Raw genomic sequence first — 18216 nt, forward strand, 5'->3', positions numbered from 1 at the left:
TTCCTTTGGTTATTTTGGAGTGTAAATACTGCTAGTGTTCATCAACATTTGAGACTTCGTTAATTCAATTGATCCTAGGAGTCATTGTCTCAAAGCAGAAGGCCGAATAACATACATTGCTCAGGATATGCAGATTCCTGATTGTAGTCTTAGGCACTTCCTTGCGCATGCCATTACCTGTGTGCCTTTGAAGTGACCTAAACCAAGTGGCTTGCTGATTTTATCTATCAGAATCAAATTATTCATTTGCTACAGACATATATCTGTATGCAGACATTGCATTACATTATTCCCTACTATGCCTATACACACAAAAGCATACACATATATACCATCTAACTAGATCGATACTTCCTATGCATGTTCACTATGGTTACATCGCCTATTTATAATGAATTATATTTTGATTCAGACAACATCCATTGCCCTAATATTATATTGAGTGCGGACAATTACCTATATGTCAACAATGTGTCCACATTATATTAATAATTAATTACCCTAGAGACATTTCTCGGCAGCGCATTATAATTACGGTAATGGCAGTCACAGGTTCAAAGTGTGCAGTGGTTTGTACTGCGTACCTGCTGCCAAATTCTTAAGGGTACTCCGTACCCGAGTGTACCTGCATACTTGCACCACTGCACAGCACTTAAAAATAATGTTGCAGACTTTGACAGAATAAAATTTATATGCCAAAACGTCACAAATTCCAGTCTATTCACACACATGAACATATGAAATTATTATTACTGGAATGTGAGTTATTTTGTTTTTATTTTTACTTTAATGCTTTTACTTGCCTTTTTTATTCTACAGTTTTGCCCCTGGCTCTAAATGCAATTTGTAAAATGTCAACCACTTTAAAATAGTGAAGGCGGAAGTGTCAGCAGAATAAAAAAAATCTCTAGTAAGCACAAAATAATGCACGTACATACATATGGTATGAAGTTCACTTAAGTACATAGAACAATAAGAATTCTTTGGTTTACATCCATCAAAATATATATAAATATAAAATGTTATCACATCTCAGTTCCCACTTGAAAGGTAACTGGTGTCTTCATTGGTTAACTGAAGTTTAACAGAACAGGTAACCAGAGACAAAAAGACAACTGTCTCTCCACCAAAAGAAGAGAACCTGAGGTGAATTTAATAAGAATGACTTCAAAGTTTTATGTCAATGTGTAAAAGAAACATCGAGTACTAAAAGGTGCAAGTAGCCACAAAAAAATAAGACAAGTGACACCAAAGTTTTAAAATCATTAGAATCCATAAACATCGATCAATCCATCCATGACAATAAAACATGCAGATGGCTCTTGGATGTTAGCATAAAGTGCTCTTGCTGGTATATATGTTTCTAGAGAACATTGGGGCAGATGTATTAACCTGGAGAAGGCATAAGGAAGTGATAAACCAGTGATATGTGCAAGGTGATAAAGTCACCAGCCAATCAGATCCTACCTGTTAATTTACATATTGGATCTGATTGGCTGGTGCCTTTATCACCTTGCACATATCACTGGTTTATCACTTCCTTATGCCTTCTTCAGGTTAATACATCTGCCCTAGAGTTCTCTCAGTGTACAGAGGCTTACTGATGGCTGTATAAATGGTGTGCATTGAGAAGCAAGCACTGTCTTTAAACTGCTCAGCAGGAATGTATGCAGAGAACAACAGGGAGAAAGTAGTGTGGTGACTGTGTCAGCGGTGACAAGACATGTACACACATCAGTCACCCCCAGGTAATGCTGTCTGTCACTCATGGAATCTTGATGCTTGTTGTCTAGACTTACTGCTGCCTCTATTATAAGGTCATTGTTTTTTTTTTTCTGTGAGGTGATTGAGGAGTGTGCCACAAGATGGACCACAGAGGGGCAAGGCAACTTTTAAAATGACCACTTGAACATTATTGTGCCATCACCAGTGCTACACCGCTAGAGTCAGTTTATGAAGATTTCTAGTGCTGTATTTTACATCTACTGGATAATGGTATATATAAAGGAATGACCACTGTACTGCGAGGAATGGTAATGATTTCCTTATTCTCTTTCCTTTTACAGTTAATAATTAAAGAAAGTGATGAGAGACAGTGTCGTAACTAGACATTTTGGTGCCCTGTGCCAGAAAGAGAATTGGTGGCCCCTCTCCCCCCATGTTTAAAATAGGGACAGTGGCAAAATATAGGGGTGTGGTTTCATGGGAAAGGGGAGTGACCACAAAACAGTACCAGTTCACATTACACCGCACAGTAGTAGTAGTGTCTAATAAGTCACATTACATCACACAGTAGTGTCCATTAAACCTCATACACAATGTGGCTGGTAGCCCCTATACCTCTACCTAATTTCTCCTCCTTCCTTCTCATCACAGGAGGGTGGTATGTGTGTCTTTACCTCTTTCGTCCTTCCTCCTTCTCATCATGGGGAGTGTGTGTGTGTGTGTGTGTGTGTGTGTGTGTGTGTGTGTGTGTGTGTGTGTGTGTCTGTATACCCACCAGCAATAGTTCACGTACATGGCTCTAGTAGCCGACAACGATCCCTTGAAGACCAGATTCACAACAGCGGGGGGAAGGGGGGGGAGCGGATTTTTTTTCAAACACAGGGGCAAATGTATTAAGCATGGAGAAGTGATAAAGTGATAAGTGGAAGGTAATAACGCACCAACCAATCAATCATTACGTGTTTGAAAAATGACAGTTAGGAGATGATTGGCTGGTGTGTTATCACCTTCCACTTATAATTTCTTTATCGCTGCTATATCACTTCTCCAGGCTTAGTACATCTTCCTCGCTGCTTGTAACATGGCAGTTAGGAGCTAGTTGGCTGGTACTATGGGGGAGATGTACTAAGCCTGAAAAGTGATAAATTTCACAGTGATAAACTGCCAACCAATCAGCTCCTAACTACCATGTCACAGGCTGTGTTTGAAAAATTACAGTTAGGAGCCGATTGGCTGGTACTTTATCACTGTGATATTTATCACTTTTCAAGGCTTAGTACATCTGGCCCAATATCACCGTACAATTTATCACTCTCCAAGGATCTGGACCCTAGTGTCAGACATAAGATTTAGCAACCTTACCATGACTCCCCTGCTACTAGGCTTTTTACTGAGCTGGGCAGGGCTTGAAGACTTATTGGTGTCAAGGCCCTACTTATCTTGCGGCAGGTAATCCCTTCCAGGAGAATTGACTTGTCTTTCAGGAGTCTGTGAGGACTGTCCCTAAATCTTAATTCTTTGGACATTCTGGGAGGTTCGGCAACTATGGATAATAGTGACACTGTATATTAGGGTTAGAAGAGAGTGTGCCCTCCAAACACTTAAGTGTTTATCTACAGCTATAATGCTTTTCAGTAAAATCCTAATTAGTTACAGTTTTATGAAATTAAATGGTAATAACAGGTATGTTTAAAATGATGGGTCTCCTTAATGAAAACAAATTGCATATTAGAGGCAAAAAGGTAGGGCCTTGTTATATATTGTACAGTAGTTTCCGGAAGTGAGAGTTCCTCTTCTATTGTGTACTCTACTTAAATTTAACAGTGTTCACTATAAGCATGTCTCCGTACATACACACCCCTCTAAATTTTGAGTATAAAAAACACACGCAATCTATGTATTATTTAAAGTAAAATCAAATAAAAGTCTGCAGATTAGATAGGAAAATGTTGTTTTGTGCCAATACAAACAACAATGATGTTCCAGTATTAGACAGCTCTGTATTACAGGGGTTAACTCTTGTGTCACAACACTATTCCGCAGGACTGTACAGCTATGGCAGGAAATCTTTATGTAAACTATAGAGAAAAGAGTCTCATAATTAGCACCTGATTTTGTAAGCTTACCCTCTGTAAGTAGATCGTGGTGACCCAGACAATAAAAGAACTACAATTTCTTGCCAACTTAAGCTTAATGTGTGTAATACGGATATGCAAGAGAGTCGCTATAGATAATGCTGATAAACACCTCAGTGTACAAATCACGGGGATATTCAATACCTTGGTTCATACCTAAGTCTTCTACAAACAGACGGTGAAGAACTCATTGTTACACCATGTAACCACTTTTGTTCCTAATTGCTATCAAGCAAACATGTCAAACAAGTTCCAACAAGTGTGGCTCAATCACTTGAAAAGAGCTATCAGGTCACAGCAGTGAAATTGTGTCACACCGATTACCTAAAGCCATGTAAAGAAATCCTTGCATGTTAGTGGCCAGGCAAAGCAGGCTTTTGATGGAACAAAGAGAGCCTTGTCCTTCAATAATGTGAGGATTCCTAATTAAAATCAATTATTTTTATTGTGATAAGTATGTTTGCATAGCTGCACACTCAATAAAACGGTTAGACGTTACCAGGAACATTTAGCCAAAAGTTACCCTCTTAGGCCTTGAACTATAACTGGGTTCTTGCACCATGTTTGCTCTTCATCATCCTTGGGGGTAGTGTTGATAGTTTACAACACTAATGAATATATTAAAATAGAGCCAGGCAATTTCATTAGGGTTGAATACATTTATGGAAATGTACTCAAACGGCCCAAGCTGTCATTTTTTCCTTGAGCACTTGCCAGCTCATACATAAGTTAGGCATCCAATGAGCACAGAGCTATGAAAACAATTGTTTTATTCACTTAACTTATTTACAAACAGATGGAGAATATTAAAACATTATAAGCAGCAAAACAGACCTATAAAAGGAAATTCATAGCATTTTGAGAAAAATGGTTTATAAACTTTTCTCTAAAAGTTTAAATCTTATTTCAATCTTCTTTAATCCACTCTATTTTAATTATGATTTATCTTGGTCTTAATGGTGATAGAAAGAAGTACTGAATGTTAGATATCATGACACTGGTTTTGACACTGGTTGAGTAATATCATAATCCCAACACAATATGAATAAAAATGCATTCGCCACTGCTGCAAAATTCTAACTCACTTTGTTTTATTAACTGTGGCAACTAGTTTTTTTTTTTTGTGTTTTTAGCAATTTGAGCTTCTTTCTTACAAATACTCTTTTTAACCACTTTGTGCATTAATATTCGATGATATTTAACAAAAACCTATAATTTTCAATTTAATACAAACTTGGTCTGCTTTATGCTAGCCAATATTCTATAACATTCTATACTGTAGTTGCCTACTATAACAAGTATTACAAAATACAACTCACTATACAGTATATACATACATCACAACACACAACAGAATGGTGACAGTTATCGCCACCCACAAACCAAAACCTATCAACTGTCCTGATTTCAGGTGCAGAGTCCTGCAGTCCTGCAATCAGCAAGTCCCATCTAGTGGGAAGTGGGGAGGTAGTAACTAGGGGGTAAATTTACTAAGGTGGGAGTTCTAAAAAAAAAACCTTCCACCTTAGTAAATTTACCCCTTGGTGTCAGTGCATGTGGCATTTAAGGGTATTTTAGGAGGAGGGGAGGGAAGTTGGGATGGCAGAGAACTACACTGGTAAACATGCCCATTGAGGATGTGGCCACAACAATTGGACATATGGCCACATCTACTATGAAACAGCCACATCCCTGAGTCACTATTTTCAGAATGTTATGTTAGGAAATACGCAAGAGTGTCAGTTTGGCAGGGAGAGCTAATTTGGTACAAGAGAGAGTTAAAGTTTAAACTTGTGGGGTGGGTGCTCACAATCCCAATTATCATCAACTAGATAAGATAAAACACAACAGCTATATAAGAGTTTTCAGTAAAGTTCTAAATGAACTCTATTCTGTTTTTCTTTTTATATATATATATATATATATATATATATATTAGTTATTTCTTAATAGCGCTCCTTTTAATTCTCTAATCTAGTAAGAACTTGTTTATGAATGCACTCTAAAGGTTTTCCTGTTGCTTTTTATTACCCGCTGTTTTGATATTATAAAACTATGTAAATCCGTTAGCTCCCAACTACCCAACACCTGGTATTTATGCCAATTGCCAGCATCTATGTTCATCTATGCTGTAATTTTCTCCTTGCCACCGGTATTAGGATTGTTAGCTAACGGCTACTGTTTCCTTGCAAGAGCACCAACTATTCTCATAACTGTTTTACTTCGGGGTGCAATGCTTTCACCTGGACAGTGAATGTTCAAAACACTGCAAGGCTGGCAAATTAAGTTTGAGAGTTTGATTTTTGGCAGCTATCCTTCTGCAGAGCCATCTCTGTAACATCTGGAGAGGATTTCTTTGTTTCCCGTCAGGCTGCCTTCCCGATTTTTGTATGACTGTCAATCACACACTTTCTTTGGGTTTTGTCCTGTCTCTGTTTTTGTCATGTGCGATTCATAGACCCACGAATCTCCTGAGGATAGGAGTTGTGATGCATTTGATATTTACCAGATGTTGTCAAGGCAGCGTAATTTTCACTCCTGACGGACAAGGATGATATTAGTGGAAACTTTATTTATTTAATCATACCAAGCAGATCAGATGAAAGGCAAAATGGAATATTATTTGATCTACCTACAGTTTTAAAAAAGAAATGTCAGCAGCAACTACAAATTTTTTGAAGATTGGACAGGTATTATTGAAACCAGACAGGCATTTCTTTGCTTAATCAGAGAACAATTCACTGGGCATTTTTTAAGACTTTAAATCTACACCAGGGTTTGCCACTTATCCAAATGCTGGTTTATGTAGCAGAATAAGTAGAACCAACAGACATTTCTCCTTCATCTGGAGACAGTCATAAACTATAAGATGATCTGTGATAATGTCATCAAAAATGCTTTTAGCCTTTTTAACTCATTTAGGATCACTTTCACTCACTGAGTGGCAATAACGCTTGCCTGCTCTATTGATGACACATACAATGGAGTAAAGGCATTCAACAAAAAGAGAATCAAACAATTTTCCACTGTAGAATATTACGATATAAGTGATTATTATGTTTGTATATGAGAGGTAAGAGTAAGCAAGCTTCATATAAATGAAAACATGTGAAATACTGGAGCAGTAGCTGCCGCTCTGCCTGCCACAACACCTCCGTTATAATGTTGGCATATGCTCTTTTTGAGTCTCCCGCACTCTTCATTAACATATATATATATATATATATATATAGTGTAACGAGGAAATAGCGGCACTCAGAGACTGTAATAATCAGAATTGTATTCCACACAAGTAGAACCGGTTCTACTTGTGTGGAATACAATTCTGATTATTACAGTCTCTGAGTGCTGCTTTTACCTCGTTACACTGCACCATTTGCATTGGAGGGCACCGGAGCAACATTGCTAGTAAGGAGGGAGTGCCGGTCCGCAGCAACTATATATATATATATATATATATATTCTGACTGCGACATCACGGCTGTTCCCTGTCACTAGGCAACGGGTGGTGCAGGCGCGATGACGTCACAGCTGGCAGACGGAGGGATGGCGCTCGACTTACCGTGCACTGGTGGCGGGTATTCTCTTCTATTTAAGGTAAGCTTTCACATTACTCTTTTTGTATGTCACATTGAAGAAGGGATGTGCAAGCCCTGAAACATCAGTGCATTTCTATATGTTTTGAAAATAAATTCAACTTTTTCATCAAGCCTCTGGAGTGCCGCTGTTTGTCTCCCCCAGCAACAGGGGAACCATCTATATATATACAACTTACATTTAGGGCACCAGAGCAGGTATCCTGCTGAGTGGAGTGCCAGCCTGAATGTTTTGATATATATATATATATACATACATATATAAACATTTATCAACTGTACTAACCAATCGCAGGTATTGGGTGCAAGACTGCACTTGCCATTTCCAGGATTGGGATGCAAGTGATATGTGAACACATTGTATAAATATAAATTACAGAGTTCAGCACTCACTCTAATAAACTGATTCAGCATAATAAACAGTGGGGTTTTAGTTTATGAATTGATCAGTGCATTTAAGCTTGAAGCCCAACGTCAAGGGACCCCATTTCACTGCAAGTCCTACTCTATCACTTACAAACACAAACCTGGCAACTGCTATGACATCAGAATTAAACTTTAGATATGCAAACTGGTTTAAAGCTCTCTATTTTAGTACCCATTTAGCGCCAAATACTGCACAACAACTTTTCATTAGCACAAATCTTGGGTAAAATCTAATTTCAGTACAGGCAACTTTTTGACACCAGTAAGGTGTGGTCTTTATGTTTTAGCTTGTAACATAAACATCACTCATGTACTTGTGACACCTTTGCTTGTAATTTCTTTGTCTGTTGGAAAAGCTGTAAAATATCAGGATCTGCAGATGGCTTCTCAGTAACCACTGCATTACCACTAGCAGAATCCATCGCATGAGCAAGATTATTCTGTCTCAAAAATTGCAGTGCTAAGAGCCATACTTGCCCACAGTTTTCCAAAATTATGAGGGTCTCCCAAATATGGGGAAGAATCCACCTGGCAAAGTGAGCAAATCCCCAACAACTCACCTGTGAAGTGTGTGGGTGGCGGAACTTAATGATGTCATTCACTATGAATTGTGTCATTACAGCCCCACCCTCAGTGCTGCAAAACCAGTGTCATTCGTGGATCCCAACTGCTGGTGGTGCAACTCCATAGCTAGGAGTTTACTCCACAGGTGACCAAGCAGCTTTGCAAAGCAGATAGCCAAAGGGTTGAACAGAAATACTCAGGAAAGGTAGCCAAGGAATCAGAGACAAGCTAAAGTCAAAATCCAGAAAGTCCAGAAAGACCCACCTCAAAAAAATAATCTGAACGGGAGCAACAAGATCATGGGTAAGACAGTTCTCATTAGATTTTGTCCTCAGTGTAAATAACGTATATCAGTGTTCATGTGCCTGGAATCCCTCTTTTACACAGTGTGCTATATTCAAGCAAATACAGTAAGGTATTAATGCCCAGTTAACAGAGCTGATGTGTCACTACACTAGCCTACTGTACAATGACAATGAGGGACCCTAAGGCTGGCACTGATGGGAGAGAGCTCAAGAATCCTACACAGTGAAAAAAATAAGCAAGGGAAAGGGGGCAGATTTAACAACAAGTGATATTCTTGTTATCCCTAGTTACAACGTTAAACGGTGCTCCAGTCATTCAGCTCCTAACTGTTTAGTTGGAGCACAATTTAACATTCGGAACGAGTGATAAGAAGAATACTGGGGGGGGTGGGGGGTGGTACAGTATCTAATAGTGTCAGAGATTGCCGAAGATGTGGGATGCCGGCCTATCTCAGACGTTTTGTTTACAGTGGCAAACATTTACTAGGCAAGCTAAAAAGAAGCCCAAGATCGACCGGCATCCCGTACCACCGGCAAACTTGGGCCCTATTACATACGCTCCATTGTCTTTTTCTGAACAGAAACTATTCTGATATCTAGTTGTGTTTCAGTTATGTTCTTTTTTGTTATGTAAATCTGAATTTGTTTCATTAAGTAGATACTGGAGGGACATATCAATTATGTACTAGAAACATTCTATCATTCTATCAAGGAGATAAAATTTCACAGCCTAAAATGTATAAATGATATCAAGATACATTTAAAGGGTTCCATTTGCTTGGGCATATGATACATACAATCACAGATTTAAAAAAAAATTGAAATTAAACATTACAAAATAATGATGTTTATACTACTTACTGGCTTTATTAGCTACAAGGAAAAGATATGCTTCAAACTAACCCATATAATAGGTGCTTTATAAATGACTGTTAATGATAAACCACTAGCGAATGCAAATAAAAACTTCCTGTCTCACTCAGTGGTCCTATCAGATCACTTTCTTCCCCAGCCTCTCCATCTTCTACGTTTCTAATTTATATACCACCAATCTGTACATCACTCTACATTGGAATTTATACATGTTCCAGTTCTTAGTGTTGTTTACTAGCATACACATATAAAGGAAATATTGGGGAGGGGAACAACATAGTTACATAACACTGACATTAATGAGATTAAAGATTTTCCTTGAAACACTCTGCTTATGCCAGAATATTTTTGAACAGTGCCCACAAAGCATTTACATTTACAGGCACATAGAGCTTGCCCCTACGACGTACTGTATTATGCATAGTTATTTATTATCAGTAGTCTGCATTGAGATGATAAATGATGATAGGAGAAAGGAAGTTTAGTGAGGTCAAAACCACAAAACATTTCCAATTATAAAGTTTTAGTTTGACAAAGTCTAACCTGGATTGCAAATTGACCAGCCATTTTGTATAAACCCTAAAACAACTATCAATATTAGCCTCCACACATTTAGCCTCTCTTTATGGGTATTATTTATCATTAAATATTTGCAGGATATTACCTAAAAGCAGGTGTTTTGGGGGGTACCCGCAAATATTAAGTATCCCCCAGATGTACTATAGAATGACTGTATGAAACATATCTGAAATCTGCCACAGTCTCTCCATTTTTGTCCGCAAATGCAGCTGCTGTACTGCCAAATTTACCAAGTTCTGGAATATGAAGCATTACCCGGATAGGTTACACCGTTTACAGATCATCCCTTTCTGTTGGCCCCTAGTGTGCATGGAGGACATGTACCAGGAAGCAGTATGATAGCTTATACAAATTTGATAGCATCAAGCGAATTTACTTGAAAAATATTAATCACATCTGCATTAAAAACGCGGATTTTGATAAATATGCACCTATCTGTGGCTCATGTAGTCTGAGTAGCTTCTGTACCAATATTTGCATGAAGGAGTTTCCCTTAAGTACAGCAGATGCATAAGAAGTAAGGAAAATAAAAAACATGACGTTTATGAGTCCATATATGGATTCCTAGATATAGATTAATAATATATTAATGTATTAATATTTTCAAGTCAAGGAGCAGAAGCACAATATTCTGCAGATCTGATACAAAGATATGAAACAAGGTATACACACCAGGAGGGGTAAAACAAATGATTAATGACCTAGCTAGGCTTGAAAAATGGTCAAGAACGTGGCAACTACAGTTTAATGCTAAAAAATGCAAAATCATGCACTTGGGCCGCAAAAAACCCAAAGGCTAAATATAGTATCAAGGGTACTATAATGGAAACTACTGAGGAGCAAAGGGATTTAGGAGTCACTATTTCAAGTGACTTAAAGACAGGAAAGCAATACAACAAAGCAATGAGAAAGGAAAGTTAGATGCTTGGTTGCATAGGGAGAGGAATCAGTAGCAGGAAAAAAAGAAGTGATAATGCCACTGTATAGGTCATTGGTACGGCCCCATCTGGAATACTGTGTCCAGTACTGGAGACCATATCTCCAGAAGGATATAAATACGTTAGAGAGAGTACAAAGAAGGGCAACTAAAATGGTGCATGGCCTACATCACAAAACTTACCCGGAAAGGCTAAAAGATCTTAACGTGTATACCAAAGGTTTTAGGAGGAAAACATTCTTCAAAGGAAGAGAAGTATTAGAACTCGAGGACATACACTAAAACTGGAAGGAGGCAGGTTCAGAAAGGGTAGTGGATAAGTGGAATAGCCTCCCATCAGAGGTGGTAGAGGCTAAGACTGTAGAGCAATTTAAACATGCTTGGGATAGGCATATGAATATCCTTACAAAGAATTAAGGTTCAAAAAGGGTTGAGATTACCTAAAGGATAAAAAAAGGGGCAGACTAGATGGGCCAAGTGGTTCTTATCTGCCGTCAAATTCTATGTTTTTATGTTTCTATCTGTTTTGTACAGCTTTTCATGTCAGTATGTTACTTATATGAAAGAAACACAACTAATTGCACCCTTGTATCCGACTCACGGGGAGATTTAACAACGAGTGATATTCTTGTTAGCACTCTTTACGAACGCTAAATGGTGCTTCAACCAATCAGATCCTAACTGTCATAAGTTTGAAAAATGACAGGAGCTGATTGGCTGAAGCACCATTTAACATTTGTAACAAGTGATAAGAATATCACTCGTTAAATTTGCCCCTCAGTCTATTAGATTTTTGTCAATAGAAACGGTGAAAAATGTTTTTCATGTAAAACTGAGAAGTCATTTGATTATGTCCTATTATATAAACTTCAAACATTTCTACGCTAACACTCAACCATACAGCATGTACCATTTACAGCATTTTCAGTATATGGGATTAAACAGCTTTCATATTATTTACTATTGCTCTCCTAACAGGTCAACATTAAGTCACCAAATTTACAAAGTTCAAAGTGTTTCAATAGGTAAATTCAAAACTCAAATTTGTTGGGCAGCAAGGTAGCACAGTTGCTAGGCTTCGCAACAACAGAGGGGCTATTGGTTCAGTTCAGGCAAGAGGGCTACCTCTGTGAGGTTAGTACAGGAAGTTATCCATGTGATGAGTGGCTTTCCTCTAGGTGCATCAGTTAAAGCATTGCAACGGCATAAAACAGTCAATAAGCATAACAGTAAGTCATTGACTGCTGACAAATATGGATCATAGTGTGTGTGTGTGTGTTCATGGGACAAATCTCAATGGATAAATATTCTTTGAAAAGTGCAGTATAATATTTAGTGCTGTATAAATATAGAATAATCAATAGATAAAATAAGAATTTACTCGCCAGTAATTCTATTTCTCGTAGTCCGTAGTGGATGCTGGGACTCCGTAAGGACCATGGGGAATAGCGGCTCCGCAGGAGACTGGGCACAACTAAAAGAAAGCTTTAGACTACTGGTGTGCACTGGCTCCTCCCACTATGACCCTCCTCCAGACTTCAGTTAGGATACTGTGCCCGGAAGAGCTGACACAATAAGGAAGGATTTTGAATCCCGGGTAAGACTCATACCAGCCACACCAATCACACCGTATAACTCGTGATACAATACCCAGTTAACAGTATGATAACAACTGAGCCTCTCAACAGATGGCTCAACAATAACCCTTTAGTTAAACAATAACTATATACAAGTATTGCAGACAATCCGCACTTGGGATGGGCGCCCAGCATCCACTACGGACTACGAGAAATAGAATTACCGGTGAGTAAATTCTTATTTTCTCTGACGTCCTAAGTGGATGCTGGGACTCCGTAAGGACCATGGGGATTATACCAAAGCTCCCAAACGGGCGGGAGAGCGCGGATGACTCTGCAGCACCGAATGGGCAAACTCTAGGTCCTCCTCAGCCAGGGTGTCAAACTTATAGAATTTTGCAAACGTGTTTGACCCCGACCAAGTAGCTGCTCGGCAAAGTTGAAGAGCCGAGACCCCTCGGGCAGCCGCCCAAGAAGAGCCCACCTTCCTCGTGGAATGGGCTTTTACTGATTTAGGATGCGGCAGTCCAGCCGCAGAATGTGCAAGCTGAATCGTACTACAGATCCAGCGAGCAATAGTCTGCTTTGAAGCAGGTGCACCCAACTTGTTGGGCGCATACAGGATAAATAGCGAGTCAGTCTTTCTGACTCCAGCTGTCCTGGAAACATAGATTTTCAGGGCCCTAACTAGGTCCAACAACTTGGAAGCCTCCAAGTCTTTTGTAGCCGCAGGCACCACGATAGGTTGGTTCAGATGAAAAGCTGATACCACTTTAGGGAGAAACTGGGGACGAGTCCTCAATTCTGCCCTATCCATATGGAAAATCAGATAAGGGCTTTTACATGACAAAGCCGCCAATTCTGATACACGCCTGGCCGAAGCCAAGGCCAACAACATGACCACTTTCCACGTGAGATATTTCAAATCCACGGTTTTTAGTGGCTCAAACCAATGTGACTTTAGGAAATCCAACACCACGTTGAGATCCCAAGGTGCCACTGGAGGCACAAAAGGGGGCTGCATATGCAGCACTCCCTTAACAAAAGTCTGAACTTCAGGTAGTGAAGCCAGTTCTCTCTGGAAGAAAATCGATAGAGCCGAAATCTGGACCTTAATGGAACCCAATTTAAGGCCCATAGTCACCCCTGACTGTAGGAAGTGCAGGAAACGGCCCAGCTGAAATTCCTCCGTTGGGGCCTTCCTGGCCCCAACGGAGGAACATATTTTCGCCATATGCGGTGATAATGGTTTGCGGTTACTTCTTTCCTAGCTTTAATCAGCGTAGGAATGACTTCCTCCGGAATGCCCTTTTCCTTCAGGATCCGGTGTTCAACCGCCATGCCGTCAAACGCAGCCGCGGTAAGTCTTGGAACAGACAGGGCCCCTGCTGCAGCAGGTCCTGTCTGAGCGGTAGAGGCCCTAGGTCCTCTGAGATCATTTCTTGAAGTTCCGGGTACCAAGCTCTTCTTGGCCAATCCGGAACAATGAGTATAGTTCTTACTCCTCTTCTCCTTATTATCCTCAGTACCTTTGGTATGAGAGGAAGAGGAGGGAACACATAAACCGACCGGTACACCCACGGTGTCACTAGAGCATCCACAGCTATCGCCTGCGGGTCTCTTGACCTGGCGCAATACTTTTCTAGCTTTTTGTTTAGGCGGGACGCCATCATGTCCACTTGACCATAGTCCTTGGAAGTTTCTTCCCTGTGTGACTGCCCCCCAGCCTCGAAGGCTGGCATCCGTGGTCACCAGGACCCAGTCCTGTATGCCGAATCTGCGGCCCTCTTGAAGATGAGCACTCTGCAGCCACCACAGCAGAGACACCCTTGTCCTTGGAGACAGGGTTATCAGCCGATGCATCTGAAGATGCGATCCGGACCACTTGTCCAACAGGTCCCACTGAAAGGTTCTTGCATGGAACCTGCCGAATGGAATTGCTTCGTAGGAAGCTACCATCTTTCCCAGGATCCGCGTGCAGTGATGCACCGACACCTGTTTTGGTTTTAGGAGGCCTCTGACTAGAGATGACAGCTCCTTGGCCTTCTCCTCCGGGAGAAACACTTTTTTCTGTTCTGTGTCCAGAACCATCCCCAGGAATAGTAGACGTGTCGTAGGGACCAGCTGTGACTTTGGAATGTTTAGAATCCAGCCGTGCTGTTGTAGCACCTCCCGAGATAGTGCTACCCCGACCAACAACTGCTCCCTGGATCTCGCCTTTATCAGGAGATCGTCCAAGTACGGGATAATTAAAACTCCCTTCTTTCGAAGGAGTATCATCATTTCGGCCATTACCTTGGTAAAGACCCTCGGAGCCGTGGATAAACCGAACGGCAACGTCTGGAATTGGTAATGACAATCCTGTACCACAAATCTGAGGTACTCCTGGTGAGGATGGTAAATGGGGACATGCAGGTAAGCATCCTTGATGTCCAGTGATACCATGTAATCCCCCTCGACCAGGCTTGCAATAACCACCCTGAGCGATTCCATCTTGAACTTGAATTTTTTTATATATGTGTTCAAGGATTTCAAATTTAAAATGGGTCTCACCGAACCGTCCGGTTTCGGTACCACAAACATTGTGGAATAGTAACCCCGTCCTTGTTGAAGTAGGGGTACCTTTACTATCACCTGTTGTGAATACAGCTTGTGAATTGCCTGTAACACTGCCTCCCTGCCTGAGGGAGTGGTTGGTAAGGCAGATTTGAGGAAACGGCGGGGGGGAGACGTCTCGAATTCCAGCTTGTACCCCTGAGATACTATTTGAAAGATCCAGGGATCCACCCGTGAGCGAGCCCACTGATTGCTGAAATATTTGAGACGGGCCCCCACCGTACCTGGCTCCGCCTGTGGAGCCCCAGCGTCATGCTGTGGACTTAGAGGAAGCGGGGGAGGACTTTTGCTCCTGGGAACTGGCTGTATGCTGAAGCTTTTTCCCCCTACCTCTGCCTCTGGGCAGAAAGGACGCGTCCTTAACCCGCTTGCCCCTATTGGGCCGAAAGGACTGTACCTGATAATACGGTGCTTTCTTTGGCTGTGAGGGAACATGGGGTAAAAATGTAGACTTCCCAGCTGTTGCTGTGGAAACGAGGTCCGAGAGACCATCCCCGAACAACTCCTCACCCTTATAAGGCAGAACTTCCATGTGCCTTTTGGAATCTGCATCTCCTGTCCACTGCCGAGTCCATAACCCTCTCCTGGCAGAAATGGACATTGCACTAATTTTGGATGCCAGCCGGCAAATATCCCTCTGTGCATCCCTCATGTATAAAAGTGCGTCTTTAATATGCTCTACGGTTAGCAATATAGTGTCCCTGTCTAGGGTATCAATATTTTCCGACAGGGAGTCTGACCATGCAGCTGCAGCACTGCACATCCATGCTGAAGCAATAGTTGGTCTCAGTATAACACCTGTGTGTGTATATATAGACTTCAGGATAGCCTCCTGCTTTCTATCAGCAGATTCCTTCAGGGTGGCCGTATCCGGAGACGGTAGTGCCACCTTCTTTGACAAGCGTGTGAGCGCTTTATCCACTCTAGGGGATGTTTCCCAACGTGCCCTATCCTCTGGCGGGAAAGGGTACGCCATTAGTAACCTCTTAGAAATTACCAGTTTCTTATCAGGGGAAGCCCACGCTTCTTCACACACTTCATTTAACTCCTCAGATGGAGGAAAAGCTACTGGTAGTTTTTTCTCTCCAAACATAATACCCTTTTTTGTGGTACCGGGGGTAACATCAGAAATGTGCAACACATTTTTCATTGCCTCAATCATGTAACGTGTGGCCCTACTGGAAGTTACATTAGTCTCATTGTCGTCGACACTGGAGTCAGTATCCGTGTCGACATCTGTGTCTGCCATCTGAGGTAGCGGGCGTTTTAGAGCCCCTGATGGCTTTTGAGACGCCTGGGCAGGCACAGGCTGAGAAGCCGGCTGTCCCACATTTGGTATGTCGTCAAACCTTTTATGCAAGGAGTCGACACTGTCACGTAATTCCTTCCACAGCACCATCCACTCAGGTGTCGACCCCGCAGGGGATGACATCACATTTATAGGCATCTGCTCCGCCTCCACATAAGCCTCCTCATCAAACATGTCGACACAGCCGTACCGACACACCGCATACACACAGGGAATGCTCTGACAGAGGACAGGACCCCACAAAGCCCTTTGGGGAGACAGAGAGAGAGTATGCCAGCACACACCAGAGCGCTATATAACACAGGGATCCCACTATAAATGAGTGTTTTCCCTTATAGCTGCTTTTTATATATATATATATATATATATATATATATATATACTGCGCCTAAATTTAGTGCCCCCCCTCTCTTTTTTACCCTTGTGTAGCTTGTAGACTGCAGGGGAGAACCAGGGAGCTTCCTTCCAGCGGAGCTGTGAGGGAAAACTGGCGCCAGTGTGCTGAGGGAGATGGCCCCGCCCCTTTTCCGGCGGACTTCTCCCGCTTTTTCTGAAATTCTGGCAGGGGTATTTTTACACCTATATAGCCTCTAGGACTATATATGGTGTAGATTTGCCAGCCAAGGTGTCTTATATTGCCCTCAGGGCGCCCCCCCCAGCGCCCTGCACCCATCAGTGACCGGAGTGTGAGGTGTGCATGAGGAGCAATGGCGCACAGCTGCAGTGCTGTGCGCTACCTTGTTGAAGACTGAAGTCTTCTGCCGCCGATTTTCCGGAACACTTCTTGCTTCCGGCTCTGTAAGGGGGCCGGCGGCGCGGCTCCGGGAACGAACACCAAGGTCGGGTCCTGCGGTCGATCCCTCTGGAGCTAATGGTGTCCAGTAGCCTAAGAAGCCCAAACTACCACCAGTTAGGTAGGTTCGCTTCCTCTCCCCTTAGTCCCTCGCTGCAGTGAGTCTGTTGCCAGCAGATCTCACTGTAAAATAAAAAACCTAAATATACTTTCTTTCTAGGAGCTCAGGAGAGCCCCTAGTGTGCATCCAGCTCAGCCAGGCACAAGATTCTAACTGAAGCATGGAGGAGGGTCATAGTGGGAGGAGCCAGTGCACACCAGTAATCTAAAGCTTTCTTTTAGTTGTGCCCAGTCTCCTGCGGAGCCGCTATTCCCCATGGTCCTTACGGAGTCCCAGCATCCACTTAGGACGTCAGAGAAATATAATATTTGTAGAAACACATGTAACAATATAGGTAATAAGAACCTTTCCTCACACTGCTCATAAGCTATACATGTTCTTATTTGGTCACTTTTTGAAGTACTGCACTGTAATAGCAGAAGCAGGAAATGCAGTCTGAAACCTGCTTTCATTAAATATTAAGACTGCCAACACCAGAGTAAAATTGCATTGCAAATAAATTCTATTAGTGCATAAAGCATACTATAAGACATAATTCAATTTAAAAAAAAAAAACCTACTGCCTCACTTGTCCTATACGATAACTTATCCACCCGGTCTGAGCAATCTTCTGCTTTGTACTTTGTCTTCTGTTTATACTGTATATCATTAATCTGAGAT

The 18216-nt window shown here is 41.5% G+C and overlaps 1 protein-coding gene across 3 annotated transcripts in view; it reads right to left on the minus strand.

Moving 5' to 3' along the window:
* Positions 1–18216, minus strand: part of GLIS3 (GLIS family zinc finger 3) — an 800422-nt gene that overhangs the window by 400532 nt on the left and 381674 nt on the right. The gene's annotated exons all lie outside the window — the stretch shown is intronic.

This window comes from Pseudophryne corroboree, chromosome 1 (assembly GCF_028390025.1).
Source record: "Pseudophryne corroboree isolate aPseCor3 chromosome 1, aPseCor3.hap2, whole genome shotgun sequence".
In the NCBI taxonomy this organism is placed as follows: domain Eukaryota; kingdom Metazoa; phylum Chordata; class Amphibia; order Anura; family Myobatrachidae; genus Pseudophryne; species Pseudophryne corroboree.